Below are 14,877 nucleotides of genomic sequence, written 5' to 3' on the forward strand. Positions count from 1 at the left end.
CGGCCCAGCCACCACCCTCTGGGCGCACCCCCAGGTCCCTGTGCTTCTCCAACGCAGCGGCCTCGCTGGTGGAGTGACGCACAGCTCTGCTTCGTTCACCAAGCTACGACTGGGTCTCAATGATGCCCTGATTCCCCCACGACAAACAGATCCTTAAGACAGGCAGAGAGAGGGAGAAAGACCACAAAGATGGAGAAAAGGAGCTGTCTCGGGTACGCACCTCATTTACTTACACCTCCCACTTGTGAGTGAGAGCAGAGCGAGACCCAAACCAGAAGATTCACTCCGAGAGAAGGCGTTAGGGCATGACTAATGACATGCTTTCAGAAGAGACCGATCTAAAGAGACGAGACCTCGGCCTGATGCCACGACCGCTCTCTATACGAAAACCACGTGGCAAATCGGCAGGGCCCCTGCGTTGAGGCCCAACGAGACGGGGTCAGCAGTGGCCCCTGAAGCAGAGGAAACATATTCTCGATCGCTCGTTTTACCTTAATTCTCTGATTGGATCACTAGTGTTTCTAAGATAAACTAGGATCTTTATAATGAAAGCGGATTTGTCCCGAACCAGTAGTATTTTGTTATATATGAAGACAATATTGTGAAAACCAAAATTATCGTAATCAAGTATATAAACGGAGGATGTTAAAGTTGAAAGCTGGTCTATGGCCACGCCACCCTGAACAAGCCCGATCTCATCTGATCTCAGAAGCTAAGCAGGGTCGGGCCTGGTTAGTACTTGGATGGAAGACCACCTAGGAAGACCAGGTGCTGTAGGCATAAAAATATAAATAAATAAATAAATAAATAAATAAATAAATAAATAGATAGATAGATAGATAAATAAGGGATTGTGAGCTGACAAGGTCTTTGCAATCTGTGAGGTCAACCAAGGGTTCCTTTGCCTAAAAAAAAAAAATTAAATAAATAAAAGAAATGAAGTTGAAAGCTGAATTTTATCATGCTGCACTGGGTATGTGTAATGACACACAATGCTTTCTCATAAAAGTAGTTATATAGTACTTATTTTTTAAAACGGAGTCAGGGAATAATAAAACTAGCGTGTCATTAATCATACTGTGTTGTGGTTCGCAAAATCTTCAGGCTGGGAGCTCTTTCCCAGTGGTGCTATCCGGGAAGGCCAGCAGACCACAGAAGACGAATGGGACCATGGCGTGACTGTGATGTGCATCCCGGCAGAACGAGACTGAGAGAGTCGGATTCCTCCAAAGAGGAATTACCAAGGGCCAATGAACACCCGGAAAGATGCTCAACATCATCAGTCATTAGGATGAAACAAATCAACACCTCAATCACATCTCACTTCGTACCTTTCTACAAGGGCTATGATCAAAAAGACCGATTACAACAAGAACTGGCAAGGACGTAGAGAAATCCGAACCCACATACACTGCTGGTAGGAATGGAACATGATGTGGCCACCTTAGAGAATGGTCTGGCAATTCATCAAGTTATTATACGTGTGGTTACCATTTGACCCAGATATTCCACTCCTAGCTATATACCTAAGACAAATGAAAATATGCCCATAAAAAAAACACGTACGCAAGTGTTCACAGCAGCATTATTTATAATAGTGTTGGAAGGTGTTACACCCAACTGATCATCAATTGATGAACGGTTAAGGGAAATGTGGCACATCCGTGCAATGGAATATCACTCAGCCGTAGAAAGGAAGGAAGACTCCCTTTCTTCAGCGTGGGAGAGCCCTGAACATTACCCCGAGTGAGAGAAGCCAGTCGCAAAGGCCACATGTTGCATGATTCCATTTGTATAAAAAGTCCAGAATAGGCAAATCCGTAGGCAGAAAGCAGATTAGTGATCGCCTGGAGCTGAGACAGGAATGGAATGACTTGGAGAGTAATAGCTCAAGGGGACTGGTTTCTTTTTAGACTGACAAAAATGTTCTCATATTGTTTGGGGCACAGTTTCCATAACTGAAAAAATTAAAAACCACTGAATCACACACTGTAAATGGGCAAACTGTATATCAAATGTTATCTTGATAAAATTTTAGAATAATCAGAAAACTACAGGCAAGAAGAAATTCAAGAAGGTATTTTTTCAAACATTGCGATGTTCTGATTTTTAGAGGATAAATTACCGGAGAGATGTGATTCTTTAAAAAAGGCTCTAAACAACTTTGCTGAGAGCTTAGTCTCGGTGTCTAAGAAATCAGGCAAGTGTTCCTACTGGAAAACATCCGGTGTAACAGGTAAGTTATCAAACTTCATTTAAAAGCTAAAAATAAATCTGAAATTCAAATATTTAGATGAAACTGTAAACTCCCCGGTAAATGATTAATAACAACGTTCCTAGAAAACACACGAATGATATTAACTGCACCAGAAATCCTCGGAGTCAAATCTCTGTAACAAAAAAACCACATCTGTGCCCACCCAGGTGTTGAAGACTCCTGGGTTAAGAAATATTTGTAAGATGAATAGGGCCCTCTGAAGAGAGGGAGAGATGATCTTTTTGCCCTTCTGAGAATCACCGGATGTGGGGCTGGAGAACCATCCCCATCAACCTGCTTGTTTCCTAAGCCAAGGCACCGAGGCTGGCGTGAACGCTCCCACTGCTGCAGGCACCGGCCCCTGGGTGGCAGAGCGGGGACCGGTGCAGACCTGCACGTCCCCGCCCCCTCGGCCTGAGCCGGGACTTCCGAAATGCGCCTCGCCACGTCTGTCCGCACAGACTTAACGTTCCCGGCTGGCCTCTCTGGCACTGGCCCTCTGCCTCTGCCCGCGTGGGCGACAAGGGGCCCACGCCTCGGCGCTTCTCGGAGGTTTCCAGCTGCTGGCTTTCCCTGAGGCAGGACCCTCCTGCGTGAGGGTTGTTTCGTCACTCCTGTTCAGTGAGAACATTTACCTGAGGCTGGATGCTCCCCATACATCCTGCGCTTTGTACCTGTGTGGTACAGGCACAGCGTGTCCGCCCATCCCTCGCTGGCTCCTCCCCACCTGCTCGGCATCTTCTGTTCAGCACGTTTTCCAGAGACAGCCAGGCAGACGTGAGGGAGGAGCAGATTCTGTCTGCCGAGTGACACAGGAGCGCGGGCGAGAACCAGAACGCACCTGCCAGCTCTCGTCTGTCTCCTCTTTGGCCCCAGTCGGCACCCTGGACTCCCCCCCACCCATTCTTGGTTACATGGATTAATAAAAACATTTGTTCACAGAGATAGAAGTTGCGAAACACTTTGCTTTGGTGAACGTCTCACTCGCTCTTCCAGCCGCTGTGGGAAGCTGCTCACTAAGGACCATTCTGCTGCTCGGCGGGGAACCCTGGTCACCCAGGGACAGGGAACGAGCTGGCTCTGTCTTCTGACTCAGCCGGCTGCCCACCTATGTGTTTCCTACAGCACAGTCCCCTCCTGCCAACTCCAACCATGGCTAGGAATGTCACATTCCCTATGTTCAGTTCTCTGGTTCCTCTTATTTGCTGGGTCTCCTGTGACTCTTCGTCACCATGGACGTAAACAGTGGCCCCTGCCGTGCCTGGACACTTCCCTCAAGATGGAGGCACTGGCTCCGACGTCTGGCCAGCCCCCCTGTGCCGCACCAGACACCCGAAGCTGACAGAGTCTGTGTCTCGTTTACGGCAAAGAGCTACCTCGCTTCTCACCTGGGACTCTCCAGCAGCATGGGGACGGGAGCTGCTCAGGGCAACGTACTGGCAAGACGCTACCTATGACCAGCATGGTCGGGCTCAGAAGCCAGAATTCCCTGAGGGCATGCAAGCAAAAACTTCCCAGGTTGTCCCGCTGGCCCCGTCTGCCCTCCAGGGACCACTTCCCACCCTGCTGGGAACAGCCACACCGCTGAGATGTGCTAGGGCTGGTCACAGGCTCCATCAACAGCCAGGCGTGACTTTGGGATCTGTTAGTCCCTTTTACCCCTGGAACTAACATAGTGGCAATAACATTACAATCGGAATTATGAATTGCCCATGTGACTCTTTTTTTAAAAAAAATGTTAAACTTATATCCCCAAAAATCATAGAAATCTATAACAGCAAACTAGAAAAAAATTTTTAAATAATGCTTTTCCTATGAATTCAATTAAACAACTGTTAAGTGTCAGCTTTTTTCCCCGATTTTGTGCTCAGCAAAGGAAACACAAAACTGAATGACGACATGGTCCCAGCCTCTAAGGGCTCACGGTCTAGCAGAAGAAACACACACACACACACACACACACACCATACCATCTAAACATGATGTCCCATGACGATTAGATGTATGTACACAGTACAGTGAACACAGAAATGGGAGCCCCACGTTTTGGAGATGCTCCACAAAAGAAGGTAAGAAATATAAAGAAAACCTTGGTCTTTACCCTACATTCTCCAGCAATGCTTCCACAGCGGCCTGACCCGGCGGCTTCCAATGACAACTGTTGAGAAGTCCCAGAGAGCTCGCACATGCCATGTCCTCACGCCCAGCCTGCCTGTGGGCATACGCAACAGCATCATTGCTTTTCCAACAGGAAGGAAATGGGAAGTTTTCAAATCTCCATTTGGCCCTTCGAAGCCCATTAGATAAAGATGTCCCATCAATGACATTTAATGCCTTTTTACTACTCATTCAGATAGTATCTTATGTACTTTATTAAATTTTAGCATATTTTTTGTTTAAATTAACCATCAGTAGATTTGCTATTATGCATACAACTAGTGTCTTTTATTAAGTTTTACAGTCGGTAATTGCTGGCAAATAAGCATAGTAGTGATTTTACTGACCTTGAACCTGGATATCTAGAAAACACTTTTGTTAGCTTTCAGTTTCTTTATTCTCTTTGTCTTTGTTTGTCTAGGTCTCATACCTCTTATTTTTCTTATCCAGTAGCAATGACCACCACCTCTAACGCTGTGTGAAACAGTGGGTATGTCAGGTGGCATTCTTTTGCTTCATTTTTGTGGTTACTCTTTAGTATTAGTGTTTCCTTCTTAAATCAAGCACTGGCTGAGAGACGGTCTCCAGAAGCCTCTGTAAGTCATCAACGTGATAGCTCTCTCTTGCGGTCTGTGTTTCTTCACACTGGCTTTTAAAATATTTTTCAGTTCCTTGAAATCTCAAAGCTGCTTTCTACCTCTAGTCATCCGCATATATATTCTTTTTCCTTTCTGTGTCCTACTGCTTATTTCCATCTCTTAGAACTTATTTCGAATGGCACATTTTTGAAAAAGCCTTTCCTCGTCTGCCCTTTGCCACTCCAAACGCATCGACTTGCTGTACTCTGTCTCAACACTCTGTACTCCTTTGTAAGTTGAATCGGGTTCAGTTAAGTCATAATAATTTCCAGTAAGTTAAAATTCAATTAACTAGCAATAATGGTTTAATAATAGCTTAAGTTTTTCTCTCCCACTGGACTGTGGGTTTTTCTTTCCCACTGGACTGTGAGTTCCATAAAAGTGAGAACACATTTAACTTAGCATTCCACATATCACTGGTTTCTAGCATAGGAACGTGTATGTAGCACACTAAAAAAGTTTATTTAATAAGAAAGCAAGGGAATAGTTTAATAGAAACATGAAATACGAAGAATTTTTATAAGCTTTAAACGTTTACTAATTCACTTCTTTTTAATGTCATTCTTAGATTCAGTGACTTCTCTGAATCTTTTAATTGCTGATTTACGTTTTCCTACAGATACGTGCAAGTCTCATCTCAGAGTCCACCAGAGGCCCCTGGCAAACGGCTAAGCCGACGTGCTCCACACCAACTTACACACACACATGCACGCATCACAGGTGCTTAGCTATTCCCCAAACCCGTATTTTGCGACATTGAGAGGAACACTTTCTTAGTTAAAAGAATAATGATCGCTCGTTGGCAGCAGCCATGACATAAGGAGTATGTAAGCCTCTTAGCTTGGAAGCCCGAAGCAGGTGGAAACTGCCCCAGGTCACACCCTGGATCTTTTCAATGATCGTTATTCTTCTTGGAAATAGCAATATTACCCTGGATTTTCCCATTTCTGTTCTTCTTCTTTGAGGTGGCAATGCCATTTGTTCTAATTCACGTGGTTCAGGCAGACGATGAACTCACTTAGAACCCCGGTCATCACCGAGGTCGATGGTTCTTTACTGTGCTTTCCGGCACCCACGTCCTTGCTGCTTTCCCTCGGCTTCCCCTGAGCTGGCAGAGCAGGACATCAGTGGCGGCTCCTCCAGCCCCTCGGGGTAGCCTCTGTCCTCAGTGGTGGCCACCTGGTGTAGCTGTAAGCACGTCTCATGCATTTACTCCTAGAATCCTCCTCCTGACCCATCTTGCTACTGAGAACACAGAAGTGGAATGAATTAAGTGGCTCGATGAAGGGGCTGCCTTCTTACCTGCCATCCTACACCGCCTCCCTTAAACAGGGCTCTGCGACAACCTCAAATACCTAGCCTTCTTTTAGAAATAGATGAACTAACCCGAGGTTGTAAGGGAGGTTAAAAAATAAATAAATAAACTCTAGAAGAAACACGCACACGCACCTCAGCACTTTACAAAGCACCCTTCTCTCTCTAGTTTCTCAGGGTAGATATGTACATATGGCCTGGCATTAAAGACATCTTTTTTTAAATTATCTTTAAGAAAAAATGTTTAAGGCACAAACCAAATTGTAGAACGGAAGAAGATATATTAGCTCAACACCCTCGTCATTGCTAAGAAGAAATCTTGCCTGAGTTCCTCAATGCACAAGGAAGCCTGACAGATTTGGGAGCCAATCGAGTTTGCGGAAAGCAAGTGGATTTGAAAATCCTGACACAACCTAGCTGTCTTCCTCCACCCTCGCCCGCCGCTTGCCCCTTATTGACTGAATATACGATCTATAAACAGAAAAAACTTGTGGTAGCCAAACTGAGATCCCGGATCATGGCCATGTTTGACTTTTCACTATTGACGTTAATCATATGTGGATTTAAGATGGGTACTGCATTTTGGTTATGATACCAGTATGATAAAGTTTTTTTTGTTTTGTTTTGTTTTTTCTGAACCCCTGGCCTAATTAAGAAGATGCACAAATGTCTAACCCCTTTTACTAAAATGTAAACGCTCACTTACATACATCGACCAGAAGTATAAGTCAAAGAAAAACCAATTAAATGAACTATTCTACTTGACACGCAACCCGGTACACAGGTCCTTGTCCTGCCCTGTTGAGAACGTTGGCCAGCATCCCATCCTACAGTCCGTTTAGCACAATGTCCGTTTTAATCCTTCAATTAGCGAGAGTTCAGCCATTAGTTAGGACTCTCTGACACGCACAAGGGCACACGGCACAGACTTAAGCAGAGGTCATTTTGGAGACGAAATCGATGGTAGTGTTAGCTGGCTAGAATTCATGAGATATGGGCAGTAGTTGGCCGATGATACAAAATTCCTAAGGTTTCGCCTATTTCTATGTCAGATTTCAGCTGAACTGAGTACAACTATTTGTGCACTAAATTTTAACGTCGCTAAAAGGATTTTGGTGATTCCACATTCGTACACAAACCTGGCAGGGAAATCTTCCACAAACGTATCCTAAGCTGTCGGCAAATGGTCCTCAGGGGCAAATATTCACTCCAGAGAGTGTTTAGCAGCTTTTATCAAATAATCACTGTCATGGTGACACGTCACAGCTAGAGGTAAGTGCTGACTTAGGCCAAAAACCACCAGTCGCGAGCGCCTTCACAGAGCCTGGTTGGAAATCCATTTTTTACACAGTTTACATTTTAATCCATTTTTTGCACAGTTTACATTTTAAAATGCCCATGTGATTGTCCCCTGATTTTGCTTTGCGTTCACAGAGCGGTGCGTTTCGTCCTCCCTGAGCTGTCAACGTGGAAAGGCGGACGAGCGAATTCTGTCTGGGGAGATGCCACAATCTGGCTTCTCACCCGACATCTCCAGCACCGACTCGAAACTTATAGAGCGTCTCCCAGTTTAAACGGTTGTTATGTTTCCGTATTTTTGAAGTTATTATTGAAGTTATTATTTGAAGCTACTTTCCTGCATCTTAAGAAGCGCATCCTGGTACGAAACCACTGCTCTCTACGAGGCAATCCTGCTATAAACATCCGTGTGCAGGGTTTCGTTCAGACACGGTTTTCAGCTCCTCGGGTGAGACAGCAGGCAGCTCGGCACTTGGACTGCGTGGAACGGGCCCGTTTAGTTTGGTGGGAAACCGCCGAGCTGTCTTCCCACGGGGCAGGGCCATTTTGCATCCCACCAGCGACGCTTCAGGTCAAGTCCGAAGACCAACATCCCAGGTCAGTGCGGTCGGGGGCGGGAGGTAGAGGGGACATGGGGGGCTCTTTCCGCTCCGTCTGACTCAGACTTCTCCTGCTCTTCGTCCCCAGTTGATTGGATGAGCCCCGCCCACGTTGGGGAGGGTAATTTGCTTTATTCAGTCTGCTGATTCAAATGTGAACCTCGTCCAGAAATGCCCTCACGGGCACTCCTAGAATAACACTTGACCAAATGTCTGGGCATCTCGCGGCCCGGTCAGACTGACATAAAATTAACCCACGCTGACAGTGAAGCACCACAAAATAGAATGTCTCTCGTTTGAGTCTCAGAACGAGCTCCCCCTCCCCAATACCACACCCACCTTCGAATCCACTTCTGGACAGACGACACGGGCAGTCCGTCCACAAGTCAGGAACCGTCCACTGGGCAGTCACGGGTGCCCGAATCATACACGATCCTCGAGTCGCTTTCGGGAGCTGGTGCTTCCCTTCTCAGATAGAACAGAACGTGTCTTAGTCACTTAGTCACCTCAGGAGACCGTGGCAGGACATCACAGCCCGGGCAGCTTGAACAACACGCATTTCTTCTCTCATGGTTCTGGGGGCTGGAAGTCCGAGGCTGGGGTGCCCCCGCGGTCAGGTCAGGTGAGGGTCCTCTTCGAGCCTGAAGACAGCCACCCTCTTGCTGTGCCCTCATGTGGCAAAGAGCCACTAGCTCTCGAGGCTCTTCTAATAAGGACTAATGCCATCGGGAGGGCCCGCCCTCCTGACCTCATCTAACCCAATTACCACGCGAAGGCTCCATCCCCAAACACCATCTCGCTGGGTTTGGGGCTCCGACATGTGGATTTGGAGGAACAACGCAATTCCAGAAAAAGGGAGCAGCTTCGGAGAGGGGAGCCCGGCGGGCAGGTGCGGGGGGAGGCAGAGAGCTGAAAGGGGGTCAGAGATGTTTCGGAAAGTAAACTGGAAACATTAGCGTCCGATTCCAAGTCTGACACAGCAGTGCGTGGGTTGCGGGGGGCGTTAGTTAACTGTGTGGACATAAGAACCAGGGTCGCAGCCGCCATTTCACAGAATCGCGGGATGCAAATGAGGAGCCCGTTTCGCTTATTGAGGAGCCCGTTTCGCTTATCTTTCCCTTTTTCCCTCTCACGGAAGAGGCCGATCAGGCCGAAGTGCAGACTGACCCAGGAGCACCGAGCCTGGGCCCGAGATCCTGCAGCGACGACAAGCTCCTGGATACGAAGACGCTGGTCCACAGACCAGCTGCTTGAGGCGGCGGCGAGGACACCGACCAGAATGGCCTCGAGGAGCCTGGGTGCTCCACATGGCTGTCACCCCACTCAGCTATGCTGTGTGTCATGGAACAAAAGGCTAACCCTCTCTGGACCTTTTCTGCTCATTTGCATGTCTAAGGGGCAGGAAGGGCCCCCCGGATGCCTGCGGGTCTGCGGTCACGTGACCTCGAATCCAATAACGCATCTTCCAGGAAGAAAGAGAAGTCAAGTCAGCTGGAGTCAGTCCACGGCGTCCTGTCCCAGGAGCATGTCACACGTCACCAGGCTTCTTTTTTAAAAGGGATACTGATATTAAAACTACCTTTCAAACTGGGCCCGGGCCAGCTTAGGTTATTAAGACTAATTCAATTTTAAAATCAAACTTTACTCTGCAACTTTACTCTTTGTTAGTGTGTAGTTTGGGCAGGAGAGAAGCTGGCCTGGCAAGCAGGCTGCTGAAGGCGGTGAATCCCGATGCCTCTTTCGGGGTCCCGATGCGGGCCGGCAGGGGTCTCGGCTTTTCTGCAGGGAAGTTAGGCTTTGTTTGCACGTGCTGAGGGTGTTTCTATACCTCGAAGGACCTCTAGGAATCACAAAACCCTTTGGTTCATCGGAGATACTTTGATTCTTCTTTAAAATAATTTGCCTACAGGGTCCAAATTATGGGACCCTCATCTCCCACTAAATTGGGTGTCATTCTAATCAATTCCCTTCGTGTTAACCCAGGACCCATAGATGAGGCAGCATAAATATTGGCCAGGTTCACTATGTGTGATTTATTTGGTGTCAAGAAAATAAATCATCACATAACAGAATTTATACCAAGGGCATGATTCATACTTGCGACTTGTGCTTTTAATTGGAAATGGGCTGTTGGTGATGCGGAATGGGGGTGACTGGATTTCTCATGCTACTTTCAAACCCGGGCTGGTTCAGAGCACACGCTAAGATGACATTAGGCCACCGGCCAGCAGGTCATAGGTGTGCTCAAATCCCCAGGTCCGGGAGAGTACAGGGTGGTGGCCGGTCTGTGAGAATCTCACCGTCACAGGCCACCCTCTGTCCCGTCCTTTGTCACTGTGGTCTCTCTCTCTCGAGCATCCCAGTTCTGTGGGTGGAATATCTTTCCCTCCCTTGCGAATCTTTGTCAATCTTTTGAGACTCCTTGACCCTTCCTGTCCTCACCACCAACCCGGAAAGAACCGGTCACGCATCCACAGGCCCAGCAAATGTCCATCGCCAAGCCCCAAGGCCCTGGAGCTTTGGGGTGTCCACCAGGTCACCTGTCCACTTGCCTGGGAGCTGCTGGAGGGCGGAAGCTCTGAGTTGTACCCATGCTTTGACTCCGGCAGAACTCTCTGGAAGTCTTAATGGAATACTCTTTCCACTACGCCATTCCTCCCCATGCCATGGGACACGAAAGTGACGCAAAGCCAAACGGGTCCTTGAAAGCAGGCGAAACAGGTTTTCCGTGCTGCTGGGGGCTGTTTTTCGGTTTGAGGTTTTCCAACAGCTCTCTGTGCAGCAGGGCGTGGGGCGGGGGGCGGGGCTGGCTCCTCGTTCCTGAATTTCTGCTTCTCAAATCGATGTGAATTCACTTGGGTGAACTGAACGGGACAGCAGAAATCTGAGTTCTTCCTGATCCAGGGGGATTTCAGAAGCTTCTCTTATCCATGATGAGAATGTCTGTCGGGCTGTGTTTTACTGGCTGAAAACGCTTTGCTCGGATTCGCTGTAAAGATTTCAACACCGACCGCATCGCCCGTCAGAGACAGGAAATGTAAGGCGGCCCTGCAAATCAGCCGGCCTCTGAGTGTTGGAAAAACTTTGTCCAAACAGAGGGAGCGTCACGCCGTTTCCTGACCCGCTGACCCACCACCGTCTCCTGAACCAGCAGGGCCCGGGTCCTCGCCTTCGGACGCGCTTTCCCTGTGAAACTGTCCTGACCATGAGCTTAACGAGAGAGACACAGCCGTGACCGATTGTCAGACTGACCACACACACTCAGAAACAGAAGCGGAAGCCGCTGCCTATGCAAGGCCGGCTCAGCGTGTACGGGAACGCTCCCAGCGCGAGCCCCCTTTCCAGCTGGCTGGAGAACCCCTCGGAGAGAGGGCACGGGGCGACAGGGCACCAGGATGAAAGCAAAACCAGTTTCCTCCAGGACTAAAGATTTCCTCAGTTGAGGTGAGGTCAGAGGTCAATATATGCCCACATGGGGGCAAACCAGTGCCAACCAGGTAAAGCTGGTTTGTGAAAGAAGATAATTCACTAGTCCAGCTGCAAAACGAACCTGGGAATGTGACTCTGCCGCCCCCAAACAGCGGACTATGAAAGTTCAAACTGGCAGACTTCTCCTCCCTACTGAGGGAAGAGAGTGAGCCGGGCTTCAAACAACTACAGCTCATCGCTTTTCAGGGCGTGCAGGCTGCGGGGAAGGTACCTGCGTCCATTCAGGTCGGCGCCTCCCTCAGCTCCCCACTCTCTGAAAATGCATCCCAGAAAGGCAGGAATGGGGACCCAGAGGGCGTCAGCTTGCTCTCTCAAAAGTTAAATCGGCCTGTCCTAGGTCAAAGGGACCCCCACTCTACTCCAGCAGCTAAATGTAAGAGTGTGAACTCAAGCCTCGGCCTGCAGCAGTGAGGATGCCCGGACGCTGTACGACCTTCTGGATGTGCAGCGGAGCCTCGGCTTCAGTCCCGAAAGCAGCTAGGAGCTGAGATTAATCGTCGATGGCCAGCCGTGAAAAGGGAAAACTAAGGACACACACGTATATGCACATAGGCGTTCATACACACATGTGTATCCACGGTCACGCCGAAACGCGCAAATAATCTGCTTCAGGAGCGGTCACACTTTTGACGTGAACGTGGTCGCACAGGAGGGGCACGCCGGGCAGATCTCTGATGCGGAAGCGAGCAGAGCCGTAAACACGAGGCAAGCCGTGGACCCCAGAGCATTCTGCAATCACTTGGGAAGTTCCATCTACGGACCAGGGACTGGATTTGCCGAAAATATGTGCTGGAAATGTGTACTTGGAATTCTCTGAAGATATCCGTGGATCATACGTTTCCCCCAAACACCTGGTTCTAGAAATCCTCTATTCAGGTCTGGTGCTCATTCCCACCAGACCATCGTGGATGGAGTGGCCGGGACGTTGAATGTTCCTGGATGACACCACCCAGGAGGACCTTACGCTACCTCAAGGGAGCCCCACGAGCTGCAGGTCTACCCATCCGGGCACTGGGTCAAGCGCAGAGGGTGGATAGGAGGTTGGGTGCCCGAGCAGGAGCCTGGGGATTGGAGAAGGGGTGGGAATCCACTGCCTCCCACCATCTCTGGTGCAGCTAAACTTTTATTATTTTACGTAACAGGCTTTCCAACGATAAGTCTTTTGAAAAACAAAGGTCACAGTTTATCCAAACGGAGAATTTCGGAACCCAGTACACTCGGCGGTGTTGTAAGCGTTCAGCTTAAATCACTCTTACAGTTCTCATCTTAGTGTCTTCTCTAGATAGTCTGGCTTTCTTAAAGCATCTCAAAAAGAGAGACCTTTATAACTGTGGTAGTCACCAAGTATGAGACTTTTAAAAGCATCTTGATGTCCTTCGAGAGGCAAAGTCCTAACTGGTACTGAGTGCTGTCATCCAGACAAGCTTCTATTGTGGTGACGAGCTATTTTGGAACCTACTGACCCATGTCAACTCTCAGATGGAAGATGCATTTGTATCTTCCTTTTTAAGATCTCCTTTCCATGTGCACTTGCCAGAAATTTAAAGGGTGCATCAATTTTTTAGCCACCAAGTGTTGTCACTCTCCACCCCGCCCGACTTCCCTCTCTCCCCAGTGGTCCCTGGACGGGGGCTTTATATCCACACAGTCACCTCGCGGCTCACGAAGCATTTTTACAGGCATTATCTCAGTTCATTTTCCATTTTATCAGAGGCAATATCCACCACGTCTACCATTTCTCCTCCAAAATTATCTCCCTAAGTATGAAAAATTAAATCACGAGAAAAGAAAAATTGCTGGAACAGATATTAGACTTTTTTTCCATTGCAAGTTATCTTTACCGACCGGCTGGCTGGGACGCGTTCCAACCCGACGTGAGCTTCTCTTTGATAACGTGTTGTTTCTAGGCAACACCGCTGCGGGTACCAGCGGTCAGCTGCCGCTCTGCGACTTCAACCCACACGCCTCCGTGTCGCGCGTGCATCCGGACCGATGCTTGTTGTGCTTAACGTCCATCTTTCCAGCAGACTTTTGAAAGACTGCAACTAAAAATGGTGGAAATTCAGAATTCCTCCTCGTGTGGACTGCCAGGTATACATCCTCGACCCAGCACTGTGGCCGTCAACTCTCGTGGTTTCCCCTTCATCAGACGAGAAGCTAACGTGCGAGGTCTGCTCCCTCCATGAGATGCTGCTCAGACGTGAGGCCGTGGGGATTCACTGAGCCCTTCTCCTGGTCAGCTCTGCTCAGCGGCTACTGTTTCCGGACAAATCTCATTGGGTAACCAATGTCATACGCGGCTCCCAGCAGCTCGCCCTCTACCCAGAGTAAGTCTGGAGGGTCCAGGGTCCTAGGAATTTCTTTGATCGATGCCACCCATTGACAATAACAGCGATTCTATTTGTACGGCATTTACTGAACACGTACCGTAAGCCTCACTTCTCTTCATCCTCACCGCAGCTGTAAGCCTTGGGATGGCTTTGAGACAGATATCATCATTCCTGTTTTAAAGACGAGATAAATGAAGCTTAGAGGAACTAATTAATTTGACCATAGCAAGCAGACGGAGCCTGGACTCAAACTGCGGCCTGCACGGCCCCAAACCGTGGTCACCTCCCCGGGCCCTGGGTGCCCACGATGGGGATCAGATTGTACTAACGCCTCAGTGGGCAGGAAGATACTCGCGAAGGCCCTTCCGATCTGCCGTTGATCCTGACTGTGCTTTTGAACTTAGAGCTCTAATAAAGTCACGCACGGCTCTGCCCTCCCTTCAAGTAAGAGAGAAAAGCCCCGTGCACACAGGTTTTCTGGTTACGTACACTTGCTTGTCTGTCTTTTTTATGAATAGAATTTACAAATAAATCCTTCACCAGAAAAGATCCTTTCATCGTCGTCCACCCTCCGACCCTGAAGGCACCTGTGTTTCGACTCTGTAGGGAACCCGCAGGGAACTGAGCGCTCTCTACCCGGTTGTGCGACCCCCGCCCCAGGGTGAAAGCTGGCACCGTGGACGACCTGCTCTCAGGTGCCGCGAGCTGACTCCTGCTGGCGGCGGCTCATTCAGCAGCAAGTGAGCAGGAGAAGCTTAGACACACCGTTTTGGGTTGGTTTATGGGAAGAAAGT

General features: G+C 48.7%; 1 pseudogene; it reads left to right on the forward strand.

Annotated features, from left to right (window-relative positions):
- Positions 1-661: 661 nt before the first annotated feature.
- On the forward strand, positions 662-780 carry LOC112478652 (annotated as a pseudogene).
- Positions 781-14,877: the final 14,097 nt, after the last annotated feature.

Source organism: Pteropus alecto, unplaced genomic scaffold (assembly GCF_000325575.1).
Source record: "Pteropus alecto unplaced genomic scaffold, ASM32557v1 scaffold61, whole genome shotgun sequence".
Lineage (NCBI taxonomy): Eukaryota > Metazoa > Chordata > Mammalia > Chiroptera > Pteropodidae > Pteropus > Pteropus alecto.